Genomic DNA, 24,889 nt, shown 5'->3' with positions numbered 1-24,889 from the left:
AAATGTAGTAATTTTTAGTAACAGTATATTATTTGATTTGATGAGCCATAGAGAACATTAGTTCGTTTGTAGATTTTATATAAAGTACTTCCCGCTTTTTCTTTCTTTGTTATATGAGTTGACTTCATTTATTTTATACGGTACTTCATGAATCTTATACTCCTTTTTCCTATAAACTGTATCTATATATAAATCGGTACTATATATAGTGTATCAGACACATAAGACTTTTACAGGACAATTTGCAAGATTTTTCTTATTTAATCCAAACAAATAATGGTCTGACACAAAGGCGAGCAATGCACCACTCATATTTGACATCCTACGTCCACCTTTTTCTCTAAAACACGGATGAACACAATGATAAGGACTGATAAAATTTGTGAAAGAGTGCGAGGAAAAGGCGGGAGCGATACATATGATAATACTGACTTAAGACCTTTCTTAAAATCAGCTGCCTTTAATATGATAAACAGGAGAAAATACATAGTGCAGGGAAAATATTTTTGTTAATGAAATTATATATATATTTAAATTCAAATGTGCATTTATATTTCAATTTACAACTAAGATAGGGTAGAATTATTCTTTTAGGGGGAGATGTTGACAAATTCACGACTTATTGGAAAAATTTAAAAGAAGAAGAAACAGCACACTCATCAATTGTTTTTTTGTTTTGATTGTCTAGCGGTAGGCTTAGTTTTTTCTTTACACAGATCCTTTCTTTAATAATGCTCAAGATATTTACTAATCTGGAATAAATTATGCAAACATGGACGTAAATTAACTAACTTATTGCATTTCATGTTTCGATAGAATTTAAAACATACTTTTGTAGACCACACAGAATGGGAATTCTTATTAAACTCGTTACCCTTTCTATTACCGGAGTAACTTTGAGACAATCACAGCACAATTAGGAGGCAGTTTCTATATATATATTTTATTTTATTCAATCGACGGACATCTCATTCATTTCGACTCAGTATGATGAAACAATTTCATTTTCAAAATAAGATTGGATTTTTAATTTTTTCAAAAAATAATAAAAAATATTTTGATAAATTTTTTTATATATTCATAACCAAATGGCGGTTTTTTTTAAAAGTCATTTTTTTGAAGTTTTAATTTCAATTTACTTTTCAAAATTCCTTCTTTGGAAAAAATTTTATATTTGTCCAAACGGCATTAATTCCTATTTTTTATAGACACAAACAAAATGATCCCAAATTCTGACACTGATTATCTTTTAATTTCGAATCTGATACCCCATTTCATCAACCATTGCAATGTCCCTAATAAATATCGCTTAAATGTTGCAATTTTGAGAACAGGAATATATTTTAACTATGTACTCATTATTTTCACGGATTGAAAGGTTGAATATAGAGAATATGAAAATTAATATTTAAAGTACACAATTAGGGGCACCCTAATATATTTGGTGTCTGACTTTTGACACATTACTATAAATATATAAAGAGAGACAAGATGAAACTTTTATTGTAGAAAAATGGAGCAAACCAATATTAACAAAATAATAAAATAAATTGTATCTGTCAAAAAAACAAAAAAACAAAGACAAGAAAGAGTTAATCATTTGTGGTTATATAAATGACCAATACTCAAATAAATTTATATTAACTTATAGAATAAATTAGATAATTAATTTGTTAATAGAGAAAGAGGCTTCATCATTCAATTTATATAATATAGACAATGCAATTAAACATATCATTTATTCAATATAAGAGGGGAAAGAGAGAAAAAAAGTCGCATTATACCGTGTGAAGAAGAAATGTTTTTGCATTATACAATTATACAAAAATAATAACTTATTTAGGATGTACAAAGGAATAGAGATGTAAAATTTATGACTTTAAACGAGTGTGATACTTTATGCAATTGCAATATTTACCCTTCTTTTTTTACGCAGCTGTTATCATTATTGTTTAATTCTTTTGTAGGGAATATTTGAATATATAGACACTTTGTGTGTATATAAGTGTTCAAGAAAAACGGAGAGTAAACGTGATGATGGGTGTGTGGGTCAATACTGCGTAGCTCATTGTTAGACTTAGAGTAGAATTGAGGATCCACATCGGTGTAGTTGTATTTTTGACTTTACTAGATATGGAAAGCAATTTGTGTTTATAATAATTTTATCAGCATTTATTACGTACAGGAATTAACTAAAGGCGGGAAACATCCTACAAGTGAGGCAAAAACCTCGACAATTCATATCTCCACGGAAATTTTTGAGATAGTACTTTAGCCCAAAGGTGCTCCAGGTGATCTAGAAGACTGTTCATGAGTTATTACAAGTTTTTAATAGAAGAAAAAAACACAGGTATACTACCTATTACGTATAAAAACTTTGGAATTTACTTTATCGTTGTCCTCAGAACAGAGCGGTCCAATACTTTCTTGAGAGATAACCTTCTGAGCAGAGGTAGGCAACCCTTGGACCGCGAGTGAATTTTGACCGACCAACCATCTTATCATGAACAAACATCTAAATATAGACATACTACTCCACCATGGCTCTGGGGCCTCTACTCTCCAAAAGGTTGCAACCCCTGCTTTTGAGTAAGCAATGTAAAAAGCTCAAAATTTATCATAAGGCAAGTTCTTTCTATTCTATCAATTATTATAATTGGTGATCAACATATTAAACAGTCAGATAAATTAAGTCAATCACCGGTGGTCTAGAAGATATGTCACTGGACTTGATATAAATATGAAAGGACTTGAACTTATAAAAAAAGACTTGGGATTTAGGCTTGTGGTATATGGACTTTTCCTTTCGATACTGTCTTTTTCTCTCATATTGTAACTACTAGACCTGGAAACTCCCAATTGTCTAGAACTGTCTGCTGGTGTCTTGCCTCCTACCGACAAAATTGCACGGATTTGAATTCATTTTTCAAGTTCTGAAGCCATGTTAAGTTATGGAATTTCTAATCAATCTAATTCATGTTTTATTAAGTGTATTATTTTCCCCTGCGCACTTGGTATAACTGAAAGGAAAGCTATAAGTTCAATGTCATCTTAATTAAATTAATGGGAAAGTTAAAGGAACTAAAACAATGAAAAACACAGTAGGGTCATAATGAAGAGATTTTTTGTTATATACATATATCATTATTGGAAAAGAAAAACAGAAAAACTTTGGTAGTAATTTCGTTATCGTTATATTTTTATATATATACTTATAAGGCCTTCGAGCAATTAGTGCAAAAAAAAAAAAGAAGATAGGTATAAGATAAATTTATTTTTAGAAATGTATTTAAGGAGAAATAAATAAATACTTTGGGTGTACAAATGGAGAGACAATTAGATATATATATAATTAAAAACCCATAAATTTAAATATATTGAAATATATTGTCAATTGATCTATTTAAAAAAAATCATTAAAACATTAATAAATAACTCTCAATTATAAATGAATAAGTAATCAGTTTTTTTATATAAGTCTTATATTTATATAGGGTACATTGTAGTTGAAATCTTGTCAGTGATAAAAAAATTCCCAATTTAACATTTTTCACAGTTTTAATTATACCTACATCAATATTTACAAGTGGAAATTCCACTCTCTTATTATAGATAAGAAATGAATATATTGAAAAGGTTCTGGAAAAATTGTTACAAGGAAATTGACAAAGGTGGAATATCTTCACTCAAAACTCTCATTTTTAGCTTTGAATATTCGAAGTTACTTAGAACTATTTAAACCAATGAATCTCTAGAAATTGTCTGAAATCAACGAAATTTTATTATAAAGACAATTTCCTTTCTTTTTTTTAAATATTTTTGTATCCTTTACTTTTATCACAAAATAGTTTAATTTACAGAATTTAGCTTCTAATTGCATTATTTTTTTGCCTGTTTGAAAAGTGTTGACAGAAAATAAAAAGAGGTGGTAAAAATACATATTTGTCTTGAACTTTTGACTGTCAAAGTGATAAATGAGTCATATTTATCAATTATATTTTGGATTCATATCAAATTGTGTAGTATGAAGAAAACCAGGCTAATTAAAACTGTGCTTCAATTTTTATTTTGTTCCAAAGCTCTCTTTTTATAAAGTTTTTATGTGTTCCACCCCTGGCAATTTTCCTACTTGTAAAAATTTTCTTTAATGGCAATTTCCTATACACCCATTTATACAGATGAAGATTCAAATACTTGTTCAAAAATTTTATCATGTCTTTTCAACAATTTAGAACAATTAACCTTTCTTTTTTTTTTTTTTTGACGAAGAATATTTCGTATTAGGACAAATTGCCGAACGAACAATTTCGCCAAATAACAATTAACCGAACGGACATTTTCGCGGAAAGTCAATTTGGAACATTTCACAGAAAAAAACTATTTTATATTTATATTTAGTGCTCCCTGATATATACATATTTTTCATCTTAAAAGAAGAATGTAGTCAAACAAATTAAATCTTGGATGTGTTTTGCATTTAGCATCGAGTGTGTGAAGATAAGGTAGCCAGGTAATGCTCCCTGGCTCATCAGTCCTAATTTAATACTATTATTTTTTTCTTTAATGATTATTATTATACTTTAATTCTTGAGGAGAGAACATCTACATGGGTAGTTTGACAAGATTCGGACCTAACATAGATACAAAATATTTTTCCTGAACTTTATTATTTTTTAATTTAGTCTCTTTGCAACTCTACACACTTCTCCCATTGGTGCTTCCATCTCTGTAACCCGTTGTAATAATCATCGGCGTTTTTCCCTGCAAAACAAATGTTCATGAAGGTAACTGTCCCCTTATTTGACAAAAATATTTGCAGCCCACTGTTTAAACTGTATTTTTTTCTTCACCTGTATAATAGTATATCCAGTCTTATCTACAGTAATTAATCAATGCCGAATCTCGGATTTATTCCCCTTAAACTTCACCAACAGAGCTATACTCCATATCACTCACATCAACTCACTCAAACAACTATTATATAACATCAACGCGTCTAAAACGGCTGAAACTTTGGTGAGTAACTGTATTTACGAGTGCTACCTTCTTCATGTGGAGGCCAGAAACTTTTCAGACCAAGCTCTAACACAAGTGTTGTGTCAGTATTTATTTATTCGAGTTAGTACAGTTCAGTCTTAGGAACGGTCCTTAAAAACACCAGTCCTTCAGAATATTAGTAATATAACTGATTTAAATATATATACTTGAGTGACGTCATCAATTATATAAATTTATAAGTTTTAGGACTGATCAAGACCAGACCGAGACTGAACCGGACAACTCGGTAGTTTTCCGTCCTAAATAAGATCCAACGTTACATTAACAACGAGTAAGTGTGCTCAAGAAAAATGGAAAGTTACACTGAGGATTTCGAGAGTAGTCATCTTATATTATTTTGACAAAAACTTTGTCTGTTCGACTATTACAAAATGGTAGCAATTTATACTTATTAACTTCAATATATTTAATTATGATGAGTTGAGTAAATTATTTAGATGATGCAACTGGATAGTCCTTGTTAGTAATATTTTTTCACACATTTTCATTAATAGCACATGCGAAATAGCTCAAACTCTATCCTTTTGTAACTAATCCCTCCTCTAAAAAATCAATTAAATATATAATCAATACTGATTCCTTTATATAAACCATATCAAGGTCACAGTAGGATATCATCCTCACTACCAAATGAAAAACGAACATAATTATTTATGAAAATGACCCAAATATTAAGTATACCACTTAAATCACAAAAACCCACTCCTTTTATAAATATAATCGATTAATAGACAAAAAGCAAAACATTACTTTTCAAAATTTGCTTATCCCTATTTTTAAAACTAAATGTGCTTTCAAATAGGTTTTTATCTTATTGTTTTTATTTTGTATGTTATGTATTTTTTTATGGATCTACAAATCCTTTTAATGAAAGAAGATATAGGATTTTTTTCAATACATGTTGCTATTTAATAAATAGTGAGCAAAATGTTTGAGCAAAAAGATGTGATGATATTTGAAAATGTTCATGTATGAGATAGACAACAATTTTTTCTATACTTGTTTATATACAAACCAGTGTTTGAATATTATTTACATAAAGGGGGAACGTAATTAGAGTCCTATTAAATTTAAAGATATCAAATAAAGAGTACTCTTTGCAAAGATTTCCTTACGTAAGTCAGAAATACCGGGCTAATCGTTATTATTTATTCATCTCTATTATGTAAATTTTGTGAGGTTAAGACTATTTTTTTTTACAAGTTTCCTATGAACAGTGTTGTAAAACACATAATTAGTAGTCGATTACTAAGAAAAAAATTGTCCTAGTAGCCATCAGGAGTAGAACATGTCTTCCATCCATGAATACATTATAAATCGTCTTCCTCGAGGTCCTTGTCTGCTCCCTGATGGGCCTCTGGGACGATTTGGTGCGTACGAGCACTGTTATCTCAATCCTCTACCCGTATTGTGTGCTCAGGGTGGCAGCTAGGACTATATTTTCTTAGAAATCAACAGGTAATTATGTGTTTTACAACATTTTTCATAAGAAAATCGCAAAAAATGACTCTAACACACTCAAAATTTTCATAGTAGAGATGAGTAAACAATAACAGTTGGTCCGATATTGCAATATCCAGCAGAGCTTGCAATAATCTCCACTCCCACGTCACGTCACGTTTACTCCCACGTCTATAATTAAACGCCACTCATTATCCTCATTTCATATCAAGAGCATGGGTATTCATCTATAAAAATCAAGTTAATGATGAATACGTCAAGTCAGACTTTAACTCTGATCTCACAAAGATGCTTATTACACGTAATATACCCTTATTCATGGCTAATCATCTTACGTTCAAAAAATTTATAGAGAAATACATGGGTACACCCGTTCCTTTCCGAGGAACCATCATTAAATTTATGGATGATGTTGGTAATGATGTCATCCCCAAAATCAAAGAAAAAGTCGAAAAGTAACGATATTTTTTTATTTAACAGTAAGTACTCATTTTTTTCAAATCTAATTATAAAATATGATTCTATTTTAGCTAAATTTATCAAGAATTATGATACACAACTTACAACAACGGGGGTAGTAGCTTTGGATGGTTCGCAACTAGTTTGGCTGACACTATTTCTTTACTGAAAGACTTGGGTATGATCATTAGGTTTTCCAATATTACATAGTAAATAAATATTTAGCTATGGTTCCTAATCTCCAAAAAATGGTGTTCAGAAAACTCATAAAAAGAAGAAACAACTGCTTAAATGGTCACAACAACGGGGGAAGTTGTATTGGGTGTAGCATTATAATTAGCATTTGTGTGTACCTGTCATGATAATCGTATTTTGTTATAAAAGCGGTAGAGATATATCTATCCTGTGCACAATTGTATATACATAACAACTTACACATGAGGAAGAAGGGATGATGATCTTTTTGATTAAACTCCACGTCTGGCTTGTGTTTTGCAAACTAAAGTTATGACATATTTAACTGAATTCCGATGTCAGATCAAGAAAATATTATTTGGATCAATCTATTGTTTCAATATTCAGTATTTATAGTTTATTGTTATTATTTGTAATATGATTCTAATTATTTAATTTTGTATATTTAACATAAATGTATGATGGTTTATTTTTTAGTATGTAGATTAGATTTAATTTAAACCTTCTTTTTTAAACTTGGAACTTCAAATATATTTTGAAATACTCTACTTTGTCGTTTTATTAGTTATTCTTCTGAGAATATGCTTCATAATGAATTACAATTTTATGGAGTGTGACATTTTAAAATATACTGTAACGGATAAAAAACGTTTAAGTCAATTATACATAGTATATTTTTATTAAACGTTTTGCTAATAAATTGTTTCGTTATACCCTCAAAAATCATAATAAAGCAGGCAGCTGATAATCAAATACGTATTTTAAACAATGGTAACATAAGTCTTTCTCCCCCTGGTGTTCACATCACCCTTGAAAGAAAAAATTATTGTCTATCTTTGATGTATATTCTAAAAATGCTTAATAAAATAGATATATGAATAGTATTGGGTTGATCTTTATTTAGGACTAAAAACTTATGTCCTGTCAAGTTCAGTCTCGGTCCTGTATAGATCAGTCCTGCATAACAGTCCTAAAACTAATAAAGTTCGTTCTTTGATGACGTTGGGCAACTTTATTTCATTTTTTTAAATCCCTTCTAGTACTCACAGTCCGAAGGAACGACCGTCTATCCCCAAGACTTTATAAAAAATACCAAATAAATAAGAATTGACACAAAACTATTCAAATATATTTATATAAAAAATCCTTCACTTACTTGACTGTAGAAGATTTTTCTCTAATGAATAATTATTTCTTTCCCCCCTTAATCATACAACAAGCAGCTGATAGTAAAAAGGGTATTTATTCAATAATCCCATAAGTCAACGCCTTCTTCTTGGCCTCATTTTATCATTACAAAATTGACTCCTTTTGTGATGAGACGTCTCTGCTAAATTTTTCAGAACATGCGCAAGCACGTTTAATTAGATATTAATCAATTCAGGATAATATTAAAGCTGTTAAATGTATTAATATTTATTATTCAAATACAAAAAAAATAATATGTCAGTAGTTGGTTTTTAAAGGATTCCACTTGTAGATCTCCCTGTCTATAATCAAATGGATAATATTTAAGCAGTTATATAGGATAAATTTTATATACCAAGCAAGGATTTTGTAAATGCTAAACATCTTCTGTATTTAAAATATTTACCTCTTGACCTTATGGGCAAAATCTTATTTTGTTGTCTTATTGAATAAAAATGCAACAAAGGGATAAAACAATTATCTCTTAAATGGCCGAAACTTTAAAATCCTCTAAATCCTGATCCGGCGAGAAAAAAGGCTCAAATTTTGAATTATTGGGTATTAAAAAAGTAACGCTGTCCTCAGAAACACAAGAATGTTGTCTGTATTTGGTTGTCAGCTATTAAAGTTTTTTGTTCTGTTCCTCCAATCAGTGTTCTTAGCATTGATTGGTTGGATATGAATTATTTCTTATTAAGCTGTGAACAGTTATCAACTATTATTTAAAAATATTTTTATAGTTGGAAAAATTGGGCGACTACAAATTAATTTCAGGGTTTTTCAGTTTCTTTTCGGGGGTGAGGTTACGATATAAAATAAAGATATTGATGTGAACAATGTTAATATAACAATAATTCTAATAATTATATTACAAAATTAATGACATTGTGTTATTTATTGTTTGAGCATCAGTAATCATAAAAATGTAACCTGAATCATATCATATTTTATTAAGGTATGTACTTCATGTAAAATGATTATAGAATTCGAGAAACTTATCCGTCTAATTTTGGTTTTGTATTTGGATCCAAAAGTTGAGGTAAACAAAATTTACCTGGGTATTTAGGCATAAAGATATGAAACAATCTGGATCTGAGAAACGGGGGATCCAACCAATTTGTACATCAGAGTAACTCCTGTCTTTGTCTTCCCCTGGGAGGCATTGTCATTTTGTAGGGGGTCACATGGAACGTCTTGACAGCTCAGCTGCTCTCTTCAAAAATATTTTTTTAAATTGTCCGGCTACTAGGCTGAATGTCGGTTTCAATTTTTACATAACCAAAAGGCTTAAGATTTATAACTTTTTACATAGTCTTAGGATTTACAACTCTAGGAGTACGTTTCGATTTCAGCAAGACGTTGAATACAATGACTAAAAAAACAGCTATTTGACTTAAATATAAATATAAATCAAATGACTTTATAGTCAAAATAATTAATTATCATTATTTAACTCAAATTTTAATCTTTTTGACAAAAAAGTATTTTCAAATATTACTCTATGGGACTCTTTCATCTTGAAAATAAGTTAATATATTTGAACGAATGTACATAATATATGTATTACTTTTCATATGCTTGAAATTAAATGCATTTCCCCCCTCCCCCTCTTGACTTACTTTTAATGTAATGTGGCATCCCTAGGATTTCGTACTTTAATATTAAATGATTTATTGAGAAAACGGATTTATATATTTCGATCATTCATTTTGCTTATTATATACATATATTTTATATACTAGACTAGTTCTCATTTTTTTTTTCTTATTCTAAATTTCAGGGAGCCTGTCAACACAAAAATAAGTATTTCTTAAAGATGTTTATGATTACATTTGTGTTCTTTGATAAATGATCGTCCATTTCTATCAACATTTAACTTTAATAAACCCTTTTGGATTGTGGAAAATTGTACTTAGAGTTGCCATAATGCATCGTCATAATTAATTAATGATAAATTTACAGATTTTATTTGAAGGGTCATATTGGAGTATAAATAAGTTTGTCCAATCAAAGAAAGGGTCTTCTTAACTATAGCTAAAATTCTTGACTATCCCAACTCACCCCAAAAATTATAGTAAAATGTCTATAATTGACTCAAATATGCCATAAAATATTGCCCAGTATATACAGGGTGGAGATTTTAAAACGGAAAATTTGATCAAATATATATATCAATTTTATTCCAAAATTAATTCACAAATTATTAGCTCTTACATAACGGGTACAGAGTAAATTCCCTCACTCAAACCAAGTACCTCCAGTTTCAACTGCAGCCTCCAATCTGGTATAGACCATGGTAAAGAACTTCTGGCCCATGTTGACCACTACCTCAAGAATGGAAGCCCACAAGGATTTGACAATTTTATGTGTACGTTTATTTGATTCTCTTGGCAAGATGCCACACATAGTTGTCCAAGAGGTTCCGATCCCGCAAATTAGGAAGATTTTTTATTATTTGAAATATAATTGTTGATCTTTAATTTTTATTTATTCTGGTACCTTATTTCTCTTCATTTTTTAAATAAATAATATACATGAATTTCAGGGAATTAATTGCAATCTGAAAGAGTTGTCAACTTCAAAACTCATATCCGAGCGAAAAAAGGAGCGCTCCTCATTTTTAGTTGAGCAGGAGAGCATTCATTCCTTTAAGAAAACGAGTGGGAGCTAGAACAAGCTCACAAAATTAGTAACTGTGCGGGAATGCACTCAGAATTTATGGAGCGGAATAATGGTCTGCTGTACAGCAACGTATACTGCACTCTTTTTTTTCCCATTGTTGTAATAAGATCTAAATGCTGTTTAAATATTGTTTCACAAAGGAAAAATTTGCATATCCTACATAGTGTTTAAAAAATTTATGTGTGTGTGTGTGCCATGGACGTCCTGCTTAGAAAAACAATGATAAAAGCACATTTATTTTTAAACGGAGACAAATACAGACTTTAAACATAAAATAAAAGTTGTTCAAAATTTTAAGTTACGTACAATATAATATATTTAATTCTAATCGGACCAGATTTCTGTGCTCTAGAGGGCAAGTTTCACTAATCAGTTGATTTTTATCACTAAACGAGATCCATTTTCCGTGTCTCAAAGTTTTATTTAAGGTATATGTTGTCCATTCAAAAATTAACCAAAAAAATCCAAAATCCAAAAAACGAATTATTGTACAAACAGAAAAAGGGAGCACGTATACTAAATAGGAATTTTAAAAAGGGAACTATGAAGAGGATTTGGAGTTAATCTTAGTATGTATCTTTATTTTTCATTAGGTTTGAAGAAGGAGCATGGCATGTTAGCAATGGCAATGGTAATAAATAAGTCATAGAAAAAATTGCTTTATATTTACCAAAATAAGTATTTTCACATGGTTAATTAAATGTTGCATTTTCAAGAGTGTTCAAAAGGGGGTGTAGGTTTGATTATATTTATATCAAATAGACAAAATACTACAACAAAAATGGTATACAAAGAGGTTTGGTAATAGAAATTTACCTATTATATAATTATAGCTTATAGTAAATCATTTTAATTTAGAATTTGAACATAAACAAGCTAACTATAAATAAAATCCTTTTTAATTTTTCATTGGCTATTTTTAAGATAGCGTGTTCATACTAGTAATAATTAAACATTATTCTTATAGCATTACTCGGTAATTGCTCAACGGTATTCCTCGCAGCATAAAAATAATATTTTATGAACCAGTCTAAATATTAATATTTATATACATATAATATCAATTTGTAATTTATGTATACATAAAATTTGTAAAATTTGATTTATTTGACCTCTTTCTTTGCATGCAAAAACTATCATGTCTCTTTTTTTTCAAAATAAATCAATTTATGCCGAATAAATAACCTATAGAAAATGATCATATCATTTATAATTGAACAAAAGTTAATTAATTAATATTCGAATTTTTGTGTATATAAAAAAATATTTGCTTTATCAGCTAATTTAGATAAATATATATTCATTAAAATGTCATGTAAAGTAAATTTATTAACCCTTCATTAGTGCACTAGGATATTTCTATGAGTTAACTTCAATTTTATTTGTTTCTCTTTTTTGTTCCCTTTTGTTAAGATGGAGTTGCATCGTTAATTTTTTAATAGATCGTAATAGTATCAACATTTCCTGCTCACAGGTGAATTCTCACTTAACTTTGATGTATTAAAAAAACCCATAATAATTTATAATTATTACTATAATAAATTCTATATAATAATGTTATTTTAAATGAAGTAGATTCTCTCGTTTATTGAAGTAATTCAGCCCACTCTTTCAAATCATATCAAAGGCAGCTGATGTGAACAATGGTACTCATTAAATACTGCTATAAGTCGTGCTCCGACCTTTTCCTCATACTTTACAAAAATCCCGTTACTAAGTAGAAGTAGACATTACAGTACAACAATTAACCCATCTGATTTGGGAAATTGAAGTCAATACATATTTTACAGGACCATTTGTCTCAAATATCAACCTTTTTTTAAATGGTGCGCCTTTCTCCGATGCCTTATATTTCGATACCCCCCCTAATAACTTATTTTAAACAATTGTCTAAAGAAACTGTTTAAACAAAAAATGAGCAAAGTCTAATGAGAAATAATAGCCTCCATACCAAAAATATGGAACCATCCAGAGCTGCAATTATGGAGCTATCCGGGCGTGGAAAATAATCATCAGATATCTATAAATTGTTTGGCTGTGACAGCTGTAGTATGTACCGGGTGACTCCAAAAGCTTTTGCAATGTACGGATCAAGGCTAAAGAGACAAAAATAATTGGTTGTGGTAGTTAAAGACACCATTGAAGGTAGAAGAGGCAAGGTGACATTCAATGGTCTTTGCTGTCAATTTGACAGCAGTAAAGCCACCATGCACTGCTTGATGAAGAAAGAATTAAGCCTTAATGCCTACAAGCAAACTCCTCGTCAGGCTTTGAAGCCTTTGAATCGAGTAAAGTGAGTGACGTGGTGCAAAATACTCGCCAACATGCTTGAAAATCAAGGCTCTTGGCATCCCCACATCCCCGATCTTTTCCCCCTGGAATATGGTATTTTTGGGCACCTGAAGGAAAAGCTTTTGGAAGACTGTTACACAATAAAAATAAAATAAAGGCTGAATATTTTTTTTAAATGATAGGTAATATTGTTCAAATTAATATATTAAAAAGTATTTGCTTTTAATCCTTGTCTTGAGTTCTACCAAATATTTTAAGCATTTTAGGAAATATTTACGATTTTGCAAAATAGAATAAAATAGTTTGCAAAATACCTAAAAATATAAAGAACACTAACAGTAGATTGTTAAACTTCATCCCTTGATAATAAAAACTATATTCGATATAAAGAATATGTGAGATAAATTGATGAATTTATCATTTAAATATTTAGATAAATAATAGAAATTTATGTAGAGAAATACAAATTTGTCAAATACCACGTGATGTTTATCTCAATTGAGCAATAGAAAATAACAATTATGTTTCTTTTAATTCATACAGACACTTCTCGAATTGTAAAGGGATGGCTTGGGGTGCAATTCCCCCTACAATGCCTACTTAACAATAAAATTACAGTATGATGCGTATGTTTTTGCCACAATAAACCACAGTTCATCAGCCCATTCATTATTAATATAATTATACCACTGCATGATGGATTTTCGTCTGAAATGTTTTTTTGTTTTTTTTTTAACTACTTCATTATTATTTTTTTTAGAGTGAATATTAACTTATTCAGTCCAAGATCGCAAATATATCATTAGTGTAAATTCAAACGAAAATATGGGTACATAATTTGAATAATTAGAAATATGATCACAGAAATTTAATAAAAGATTAAAAAACCTCATTGCATATACGGTATGTCAACATTAAAACAATGGATAAACATCTTTCTTGAAAGGGTGTTTTCCAGTAGAGTCCTTGATCCCTCTTTTTTCTTTTCTTGAATATGTAATTCAGTATGAGATATGGCGTAGTATTGATCAACACTCTGTTGACGTCACGACGCAGGAATTATTTTCATTTATTTACTTCAGAAGTAACAAAGAAAATCTGTCTCGAATCTCTATGGTCTAGAAAATTCCCTAGTCTGTCGGTAAGCTTTATACGAACTAAGGGAGAGCCGTCATCCCTAAAAGTGTCTAAAATGGAGATTGACTTCCCTATGAGTTTATGATGCTTTTTTATGACTGGGGAAGACATTATCCGCCACTCATCCAATGAGATTGGAGCCCATATTATTTCATTTTTGATATATGTTCATTTATAGTCTATATATACTCATTTATTGTCTATATAAATATATTCACTTATATTGTGCTAAAATTGTACTTATTTCAACTATATATTCAAAAATTCCTCGGGGAATAAACTTCCGAATCCTCAATAATCAAAATCCGTCACTGAACCTCCCCCTCAGTTTGATTTTACAGATCGAACACTAGCCGTACACTGGGGAGCAATTTTATAAATTTAAAACTAGTCAAATTGGAATGAGCCGATTGACAAGTTTACATATAAATTTTGAAGATTTAAGGACCAAAAGATTAAGTATAAAGATTATAATTTTCATCCCTTGTCTAAATGGCCTTGGCCGAGTGCTTCATTATTGCCTTTCACGTTGTTCATACAGTTTCTTCTTGTATTTATTCCAATACAACTTAAAATAGGCCAATAAATTGTCCTTGTGAGTTCTAGAAACCTCATTGCTCTGTTTATAAAACTATTCTTTACATTGAAAAATCAAGGGGATCAGATGTCAGGGGTGCTACAGGGTGTGGGCTGGAGAGAATGAAGCCCTCCCAAAATTAAGGATTTTTTGCTTTTTACTAGAAAATTTGGTAATGATTTTTTTTTAATTTAATATTTGAAATTATTTTCAAATATTCTTATATTTTGTAAATAAATAATTGTTATTTTTTAATTTTTTTCCAAAAAATTTAATATTTGAAAATTAATTTTTTAATATTTGCTATATAATTTTTTGATATTTTTTACATTTTAAAATTTTTTTTATTTGATTTTTTTAAAATTTTTTTTTAATATTTGAAACTTAATTTTTGAAATTTTTTAATTTTTTTAATATTTGAAACTTAATTTTTGAAATTTTTTTCAAACATTTTTATTCTTTTGAATAGCTGTGGATTTTTGAAATTAAAAAAAAATTCAAACCTTCTTTCTAAAAAATTCAATTTTTGAAAAAAATTCCAAAAAATTCAATTTCTGAAATCTTTTCTCAAAAATGATATCTTTTGTGAATAGAAATGGATTTTTGAAATTAAAAAAATAATAATAATATTTAAAAATTTCAAAAATTCTTATATTTTGTAAATGAATAACTGTCAATTTTTGAATTTTTTTCCAAAAATTTCCTATTTGAAACTTAATTTTTGAAATTTTTAATATTTGCAATATATTTTTTTTAATATTTTTACATTTGAAATTTAATTTTTTGAATTTTTTTTATATTTGAAATTTAATTTTTGAAATTTTTTAATATTTGTAATTTTTTTCAAATCATTTTTATTTTTTTGAATAGCTGTGGAATTATGAAATTAAAAAAAAATTCAAACCTTCTTTCCAGAAATTTTCAAAAAATGATATCTTTTGTGAAGAGCATTGGATTTTTGAAGTTAAAGAAATAATAATAATATTTAAAAATTTATTTTTTAAATATTTTTGCCCAAAATTTTAATTTTTGATTTAAATATTTTTTCTCAAAATTAAAATTTTTTATTTAAAAAATCTGACTAGAAAAAATATTATATATATTTATTTAGCCTGCGGACGCTCCTGGATATTTGAAGAGGCTGGCCATGTGATTTTGTTTTTAAAGTATTTAAATAAATTTGTACTAAGATCTCAAAAAGTATAAGCAGACACTTTATTCTAAGCAAACATTTTGATCGGCGGATACTTAGCATACTCATGCAAGTACTTTAATTGCCTTCAAAAATTTCAAATATATATCCTGGTTGATTTTTACACCGTATTAAATTCGATGGTTGTGGAGCATGTCATCAAATATTATTAAACTTTCTGCTTTCCAATCGTTTATGACGTCTATTTTAGGAGTGATATTAATGAACAAACATTGTTTACAATTAAAGCCTCCCCCCCCCCTTACAATAATTTCATGAAAAAATCTATACTAAGTCAAATAGCTAATGTCTACATACTGCATTTGCACATATTTATTCATTCGTCGGTGAACGTGGAGACCTACTTTTTTATACGCTACAAACTGGACAAAACAGTGTCTAAAATCCACACTAACCTCACTATCGATAATCTGATACCTCCCTTAGTCGTGCAACCATCTATGAATGGGCTGGTGAGATCTAGAATGGCACTTTTATTCTTATGTCACTCGGACGTTTCCTTGGAGACAAGGACACCCAATAACACCACCTAAGTAAAGGACCTAGTATAGAACAAACCCTGTTTGAGAGGTCTAAGCGGAGCTTTCCTACCACTCACAGCAATTTTTAGAATCCTGACGGAGGATATCCACTTCAATAACCTCTCTCAGGCTAACATGAATGAGCGAGTGAAGTGTTAAAGGTCTCTGATGAAGCTCTTCCAGGACCACGGAAGGCAGTTTTTGAAGCCCCACCTGTTTTCAGGACGAATCCTGGTTTTTCAGACAGAAGCGAGCGGAAGGATACCTGGATGGACCTCACATCCAGCATTAGGAGGGTGATGAAGTTAGTGAACGAAGATGAGCTCTCCAGGCAGCTATTGGAGTTGAAGCACCATTGCAATGACGTTATCCGAGCCGGAGGAGGCTATGTCACACGATTAAGTATTTTTTTAAATCTTAGCAATGTAATTTCTTGTATTACTAGTGTTAGTCTAAATAATTTCGGAACAACCTCATATTAACAAATTACAACACTTATTGCATATATTATATAATAATTTTGTTAGATTATATACGAACTGTATAATATTATGTGCAACATTTTAAAAATTTATATTAAATTTAATTGAATTTACCTTACAACGATCTGGTATTTACCAAAGCTGAGGTCTCAAAGATACCATAGATCGGTAGGAGAAAGATTACAGAGTTAAGAAAAGCCCTAGTAAGACCGAAGATACTCCCCCAATGAGTGATTTGAAAGAAATAAGTTTATCAGCAAAGGGTAGGAAATGCCCACAGAGAATTGTTTGAATGCATGGCACAAGATCTGAACATCAATAAATACACATTATTCGATGTGTACATGAAGATTTGCCGTACAAATCTTGAGACCAAGGGAGACCACAAAAAGTGAGATATATTCTCAATCTGCTGTTCAGTTTTTATTGATTGAATAAATCTTTAAAAATAACCCTTTTATGTTAATTTAAAGTAGATAGATTAAAAAATGAATTAAACCAAATTTCTTAATTATTTTTATGTTAAATGAGTCTATTTGCAGGATATCTTAATTAAGGCTTTATTTACAGAAGAGTGTTTGATTCTAAAAGATTAATTTCTCTTGGAATATTGGTTTGGTTTTATTTTTATCAAATAAAAAATTTTAAAAGAATTTAATTATAAATTCAAATAAAAATTCAAGAAAAACAGATTTGATACGAAGAAAAACTAATTGCAGATTTGTATTCAGTCTGTCAAATACGAACAAAGTTGAATATTAAATATTTTGAAATCTTTATAAAAACGCAAATAAATTTTCGTTAATGTGAAAATTTACTCAAAGACGAAATCTTAATTGCATATCATAAATAAATTTGGCAAATGATTTTAAGTTTTTCCTAAAAACTAATATAAAAAAATGCTTTGATCTGTACATTTCGTATATAACCAAATGATTATCCAAGAAAAAAGACTTGGTTAAAAATATGAAAAGTATTAACTATGATTCATTATCATTCTAAAATAAAATTATAAAGGCTTAATGCATTAAAAAAAAGTGCATTTAAGTCCAATGACAGGCAGTATTTTTTTTTTTTTTTGTTGCTCACAACGATAGATGAATTTTCATCTTTACATTACACTATTATAATTGATGTTTATTTTTGAGATATAGCTAATAAATGGAGCATTAGAACTCTTCAAATTTGATTTTTTTCATCAAAGATGTGCAAACTGATATTATTTCCATTTTCCAAGGTCGAAACTATCACTAAATATACTTTGAATTGATACTTTTGAATATATGTAACTTTGATTTTGAATCATGGATATTCCTACCACTAGAGTAATTTAGCTTTATTGTAGATGTTTTTCAAAAATGCTACAAAATTCAATATACCTATTATGTTTTTGTTTTCATTATAGTGGCCCAGAATTGATATTATAGAGGATTTTTCATAAGGGATACTTCAAAAAAATATTTCGTTGCAATCTCTGATCAAGTGTATATTGCTTCATGATTAAATGTATATTGATGAAGTTTTTAAATGTCAAAGGAAGAAAATAAGTTGGGCGTTATTTTTTTTCTGTAACGGGTTTCCCTAATAAAAACCCGTTAAGAATTGAAACTGTTACCAAATGAAAGCTAATACAATTTTATTGAATATGAAAGTAAACACATTTTTATATGTGAAAATTTTTCCATATATACATACTTTGTATCTATGGAAAGGATGGCATCATATAATATATAATTCTATCTTTAAAATGTTGCTCTTAATACACGTGTATAATGAGAATACATCAAAAAGTACATAAATCTAATATTGATGACCTCTCATATGGAACAAAAAATAAACAAAGAACCAAAATATTGCATAATTTCAGCATAAGTCACTGATGTAGAACCAAAAGTAGGAAACATTTTGACTTAAAGAACAAAACAGGGACTGATATTAATGGCGCTTCAAAATACACAAAGACAATACCAGGCTGTTCATCAAAACCAAGTATAATAAGGTCACGTGTTTTCACGTTTAGTTTTTAACTTGTGAAGAGGTTTGTAGCACTGTAGATTGGTTGTTACTATCTGCGAACCAGATTAACTCCAGAATGTCTACTGTGTTGAATATGAAAGGCGCAAATCTTGATGACTTTGTTATATCAACACTCACTGCCAGTTCGAAAGAGAATAAATACTCACCGTAAAATGTACTAAAGTATCAGGAACGGCTTCAATGAAAATCCACCAGATTACTTCACACTAGAATAGAAAACTTATAAAGGATTTTCGTCGTGAAAAATACAAGGAGAAAACCTTGTGTAACTGGTATCTGGTGCTCCACAATATGAGAAAGGGAAACTTCTTTGCGTACCCTTCATAGAAAATTCCACTAGAATACAAAAGTTCAATATTAGATTGGATCTGATAGAAACATAAGTTCTCACAAACAACATTGGGTGCATATTACTTGATACCACGGAGAGCAACAGAGTTATCAATATGGGTGCAGTTAAGCTAATTTGAAGAAAAACTAGAAAGGAAGGTGTTTTGCATAAATTGTCATCACATAACAAAGTCAATAATTGGAGGTGCATGTCAGGGTGTTTTATGAATATTATTAATCTAATTTTTTTACAATTTGAATAAACTTCGAGAAGAATTATGTAAGGACTGCTCAAAAGTTCCCACCCAACTTGAGAAAGATGGAAGAGAAGATTACAATTGCAATGCTAGCAATTTCGTAGAAGAAGCATTTTTATGGGCATATTACAGAGAGATGACAGGGCTGTGTATAATTCTGCTTGTTGAGAAAAATACTCGAGGCATCCATTGGCCATCCCAGGTGTCATTCAACCACACTGTTGGATACCCAAGAATATCTACTAGATTATGATGCTTATGTTTTCCTAGGAATTAAAATGTAGCAAAGGCGCTCTATTCAAGCTGAAGAGGATGACCAAGTGCCTCGCGTGTATCTACATCGGCTTGGTGAACACTATATCTACTGCTGAAGTAACTACCCATGATTTGCAGCTTATGAAGAACTTGATACAATACAAGCAACATGACTATACCTCTGTACTCAAGATACAAGTAACCAGTTTTTCTTGTATCTGACCAAAAAGCTGGTGTCCTTCGTTTTGCATGAGAGTATAAAGAACTCTACAATGGAGAAGTTCAAAGTCAAGTCTTAAATAGAGAGTCCTGAGACTTAAATAAAAGCCTAGTCAGTGGCATAGACTCATAAACTCATCTACATTTCTCACAAATCTAGTAACACCTGGCTCTCACTTTATGCTTGATCCTATGGGAGGGAAATATTACACTACCCCTACTGACACCTAGATGATACTGACAGCTACAAAAAAGCACAGAAATTTCTAAAGTGATAAGTGACTTTGCAACTCGAATCCCAACTGAGCCTGAGCAGAGAAGATAGTTAGGCAAATTGCTAAGTACCACAGAAACAAGCAGTATTAAGAAACCCCTATTGAATTAGTGACATCCTATCTGAAAAGTTGATTTTTTTTCACTTTTTGTTATTATGTCATTTATATGTTGATATGTTCACAAATATATTTTATGTATACTTTTTTATTCAAGAAAATTTTATTAGGTTTCATTTCGTACCACTTTAAGCTCTATAACATTAACCTTTGAGTAGCTGAAATGAAAACAAAGACATACTATCTTGAGTTTTGCAACATTCATGGAAAACTTTATCAATATAGTTAAATGGCTTTTGTGGCAGGCATATCCAAGGAGCAAAATCAAAGTTATTGATACATTTAGTTAGTTTAGAGCTTGGAAAAAGGGAATAATATCAGTTTGCATATGCTTGTTAAAAAAAAGTGAAATTTGAAGGGGTCTAATAGGTCATCATTCCACGGAAAACTGGAGTTATTTTTAATAACTTTATAAGCATGACAATTTTTAATAAATATTTTAGACTAATAAAAATTGAGATGTGGGCCTATCGAAATAATTTATATAACTTAGAACTCATTAGCTAAAAAACAATCCGAGGCAAGACTGGGCTACCCTCATATTAAAAATTGAGATGTGGGCCTATCGGGCAAAAACTGGGCTACCCTCATATGTGTAGACGAATTACTTTTTGTTTGATATTTTAAGATTTAAATATCTTTATTTTAACTGAGTAAAAATGATAATTCCTTTATACGAAAATAAAAAGGAAAAAACTAGAAAAAGAATACAAGGTACTTTGATGAATAATTAATATCATCTAAACAAGTCGAACTCCTACAGATATAAACAAATTAAGAAGTATATTTTTTTGTCAAGGTCCAAAAATATATAAAAGTATTGGATGTAATATTCCACAAATATTATATTCATATACTTTTATCAATTACCTTCAAATTGATTTTAACTATTAGGTTGCAGCTATATAATATTATTTATATCAAAATAGAGGACTTCTTAATAAATACATTTCATAGGTATACACACATATATGGGGAGGACTCAAACAGTGCATATCAAACATTTGGGAGGTTGTCGTTCGTTAATTATGAAAAATGTAAATCCATACTGGATAAATTCCTCTCAATATTTTTCTTCCTTGGTAGGCTGTTCAGACTGGTGATGGATATTGCCATGGAGTTATCCCCCCCTAACGAAGATAACGCTGCATTTGAGTACTGGGAGGCTTGCCTGATATGTACCTCCGATGACATATCCTGCTTTGCTTACATCTCAACCACTGTTGGCCTTTTCTTCTCTGTCTAGCTAGTCTAGCTCAGGTAGCATCTCCTTCTCCGGTAGCTTGTATTGTTCCTGTGGCCTCCTCGGTTTGGTTGGTATTAACCGACGTTTCATTCTGATTGTCAATAATTTTTAGCGTTTCCATAAGAGTTTTAGCCAGCTAACGTGTGACACGTCCTGACATAAACTGAACTGTTGCTAACCTGTGTCGTAAGATACAAAAAATGGTCTGTTGTTTTTTTTCTTTTCTTGAGGAAAAATAGGGGAGGGGGAATGATCAGAAATGTGTAAACTATTTTATTTAATGACTCTTATTTTGAAGAGGGGGTTGGGCAGAAGTATGTTTTGTACTAGACTTCTGCTATGCTTTGTTTGTTTTCTTTAGACGAAGGCCTTATTCAATAGAGCAACTAAATGTTCGGCTACAATGGCATGGTTTTAGTCTAACATCAACTATCAAATATCAATTGTAGTGGTTTTTTGGAATGCATTTTGCGACCTTGCATCTGTGTCTCGCAACCCCCACTTGTGGAACCTTGCACTAGATAGTGAAAATTAAAAAGGGAAATCATATCATTTCACGAACAATGTCGTATATTTTAATTAGCAAGTGTTGTTCGGTAAATCGGTAGTTTAGTAGTATTGAGATACTGACAATTTTAAAATAGTGGTAGATTAAATTGGTGCTAGAACTAATACTGACAAGGCCACTACGTATTAAAAACATTGACCTCCATAAAATAAATTTCAAATATCTGAGCCTCCTTCTCACTCTAAAAACAATTGCCCTTTAAAAAGCAAACAAGAGTGAAAATTGTTGACCCTCTATGAGTGAGCCTTTGTATTACGCAGTTAGTGAACTGAGAAAAAAAGAAGCCCCAAAAGAAGAAGGATTAATTAAATGATAAACAGTTAAACGATTACAATGTCATTTAAAATTGTATAATTTTTTCTAGTGTTCCATACATTTCACACTTGTAAATATCAATTAAAATGCTAAAAATACTTGCATCAATATAAAACATCAGTGAAAAGTACATTCTCATAAAAAAAATCTTTTGGAGATTCTATATGATGCATTCAAGTTTTATTTTTGATAAATATTTGAACAAAATATTTATTACTTCATAAAAATAAAATTGAAATCAAATTTGTGCCCATCATTTTTTTAATGAGGTAGCGTGTATATTATGAAATAATACACAAACAATGTAATTTTGTGGCTATTGTTGTACGTCTCAGTTCTTACATTGCAAATAGAAGAATCCATGAAATCAAAAGAAAAACATCAGTACGATATTCAAGCAAACCAGGTAACTAAATTTACTAAAACTTCGATTAAAAATAGCTATATATACGAATACATACTAAACAAGAAATTATCAATATAAATTAAAAGTTGTATATAATTTGATTCAATGTTTTAGGAGCATACGGAAAATTATTGCCGATAAAAGGTAGATTCAAATTGTAAAAAAGCAATTTTATCAATTTTGTAGTTTATTATATCCTAGTTCATTAACTCATGGTTAACCCTTCGTGATTGAACTGGGATTTTATGTACACCAAATATTATCAAAATCTTTCAAATCTGTTTTAATACCATATACATATTGACAGAAATTTTTGTATACTTCTAAAATATCCTTCAAAAATGTAACTTTTTCCTCTTGTAAAAATGCAATTTCTTATAATAATTCGTAAATTTTCTAATTTTAATACAAATTTTGTGACTTTGATTAATTTTTTGGTTGTAAGTCGTTTTTTCTCTCTTTCTACTTCACTCTTTTCAATTTAAGGACTAAAAGTTTTTGAAAGTATATCATATTTTATATAATTTTTTCATAAAAAAATTATAATGTTTTAACTATAGTAATAATAAATAATATGTTATTAATAAAGTTATTAAAATTTGTTTTTAAAATATAATTCATTTAATTTTTAGTGTAACTTTTCAACCCAGTTTACTTACTACATACAAAAGGATGTTGTTCACTGACGTAAAGTCATCAAATTTCTGAAGTAGCTCCCATCTTAACAAAAACCCTACGTCGCCCTTGTAAAATGATGGTAATTGCTCGAAGCAAATTATGTGTATGATATTTTTAATTCAAAAAAATTATTGAAAAGTAGCAGAATACTGAATGCTATTTATTTTTATGTCCAAAACTGTACGAAAATAATTGTATGATGACAACACTTCAAGTAATGTAAATCCTATTCATTTTGAATACAAAAACTATCAAAATATATGAAAACTGAAACGATTTAAAATTAATTTGAATGCAAAAAGGTTATATAATATGTATTAAATAATGAATAAATAAAAAGTTGGGCTAGGCTATTATTCCTTTAATAAAATGTTTATTCCGTATAATGATTTAAAAACTTACCTACGTGTAATTATGAACTTTTTTAATATTTAGCGAAAAAACAAATCATTTTATATATCCCTTGATAATATAGATTGGATCATCTGATCTTAAAAGACTTGACTATACTAAAGGGAAAAATGTAAGAAAAATTCTTATATATATAAAAATAATAAATGAAAGAGAATGGGAACTTTCTAAGTTGATGTTTCTACTGTTGGTTCTATAATGATGCGCGCGTGGTTTAAGAGGGGGAAAGAACATGGATTATAAAGAGGAAACCCCGTGTTTTCCTTCGTAAACTACGAATAATTCTAGGTTTTAAAGAACCACTTATCAAGAGATGCAAAAGTTTTACCTTGAAAGCAATTAGACTAGAGCAATCGTAGAATTTAAATTTAAAGTAAAACATATTACATTTAGGTTGCATTGTAAAAAAATGTTATAAACCTTTATATGACCCGACTTGGACGATGGATATAATTAGATAGACTGAACCCTTCAATGAGAGCTTTTTTCAATGGGCTAGAAAATCCCAAA

General features: G+C 29.6%; 1 protein-coding gene across 2 annotated transcripts in view; it reads right to left on the bottom strand.

Annotated features, from left to right (window-relative positions):
• Positions 1-24,479, bottom strand: part of LOC121125560 (innexin inx2-like) — a 139,893-nt gene extending 115,414 nt beyond the window's left edge. Inside the window, exon 1 of one of the 2 annotated variants that reach the window (XM_071891493.1) lies at positions 24,371-24,479. The gene's annotated coding sequence lies outside the window, so the exon portion shown is untranslated. Of the gene's footprint in view, positions 1-17,379; positions 17,433-24,370 lie in introns of those variants that run through there. The other variant, XM_071891492.1, reaches the window with a different exon arrangement.
• Positions 24,480-24,889: the final 410 nt, after the last annotated feature.

Source organism: Lepeophtheirus salmonis, chromosome 10 (assembly GCF_016086655.4).
Source record: "Lepeophtheirus salmonis chromosome 10, UVic_Lsal_1.4, whole genome shotgun sequence".
NCBI classification, from domain to species: Eukaryota; Metazoa; Arthropoda; class Copepoda; order Siphonostomatoida; family Caligidae; genus Lepeophtheirus; species Lepeophtheirus salmonis.
Note: the sequence above shows the minus strand (reverse complement) of the source record. Positions and strands in the feature narration are given on the sequence as shown.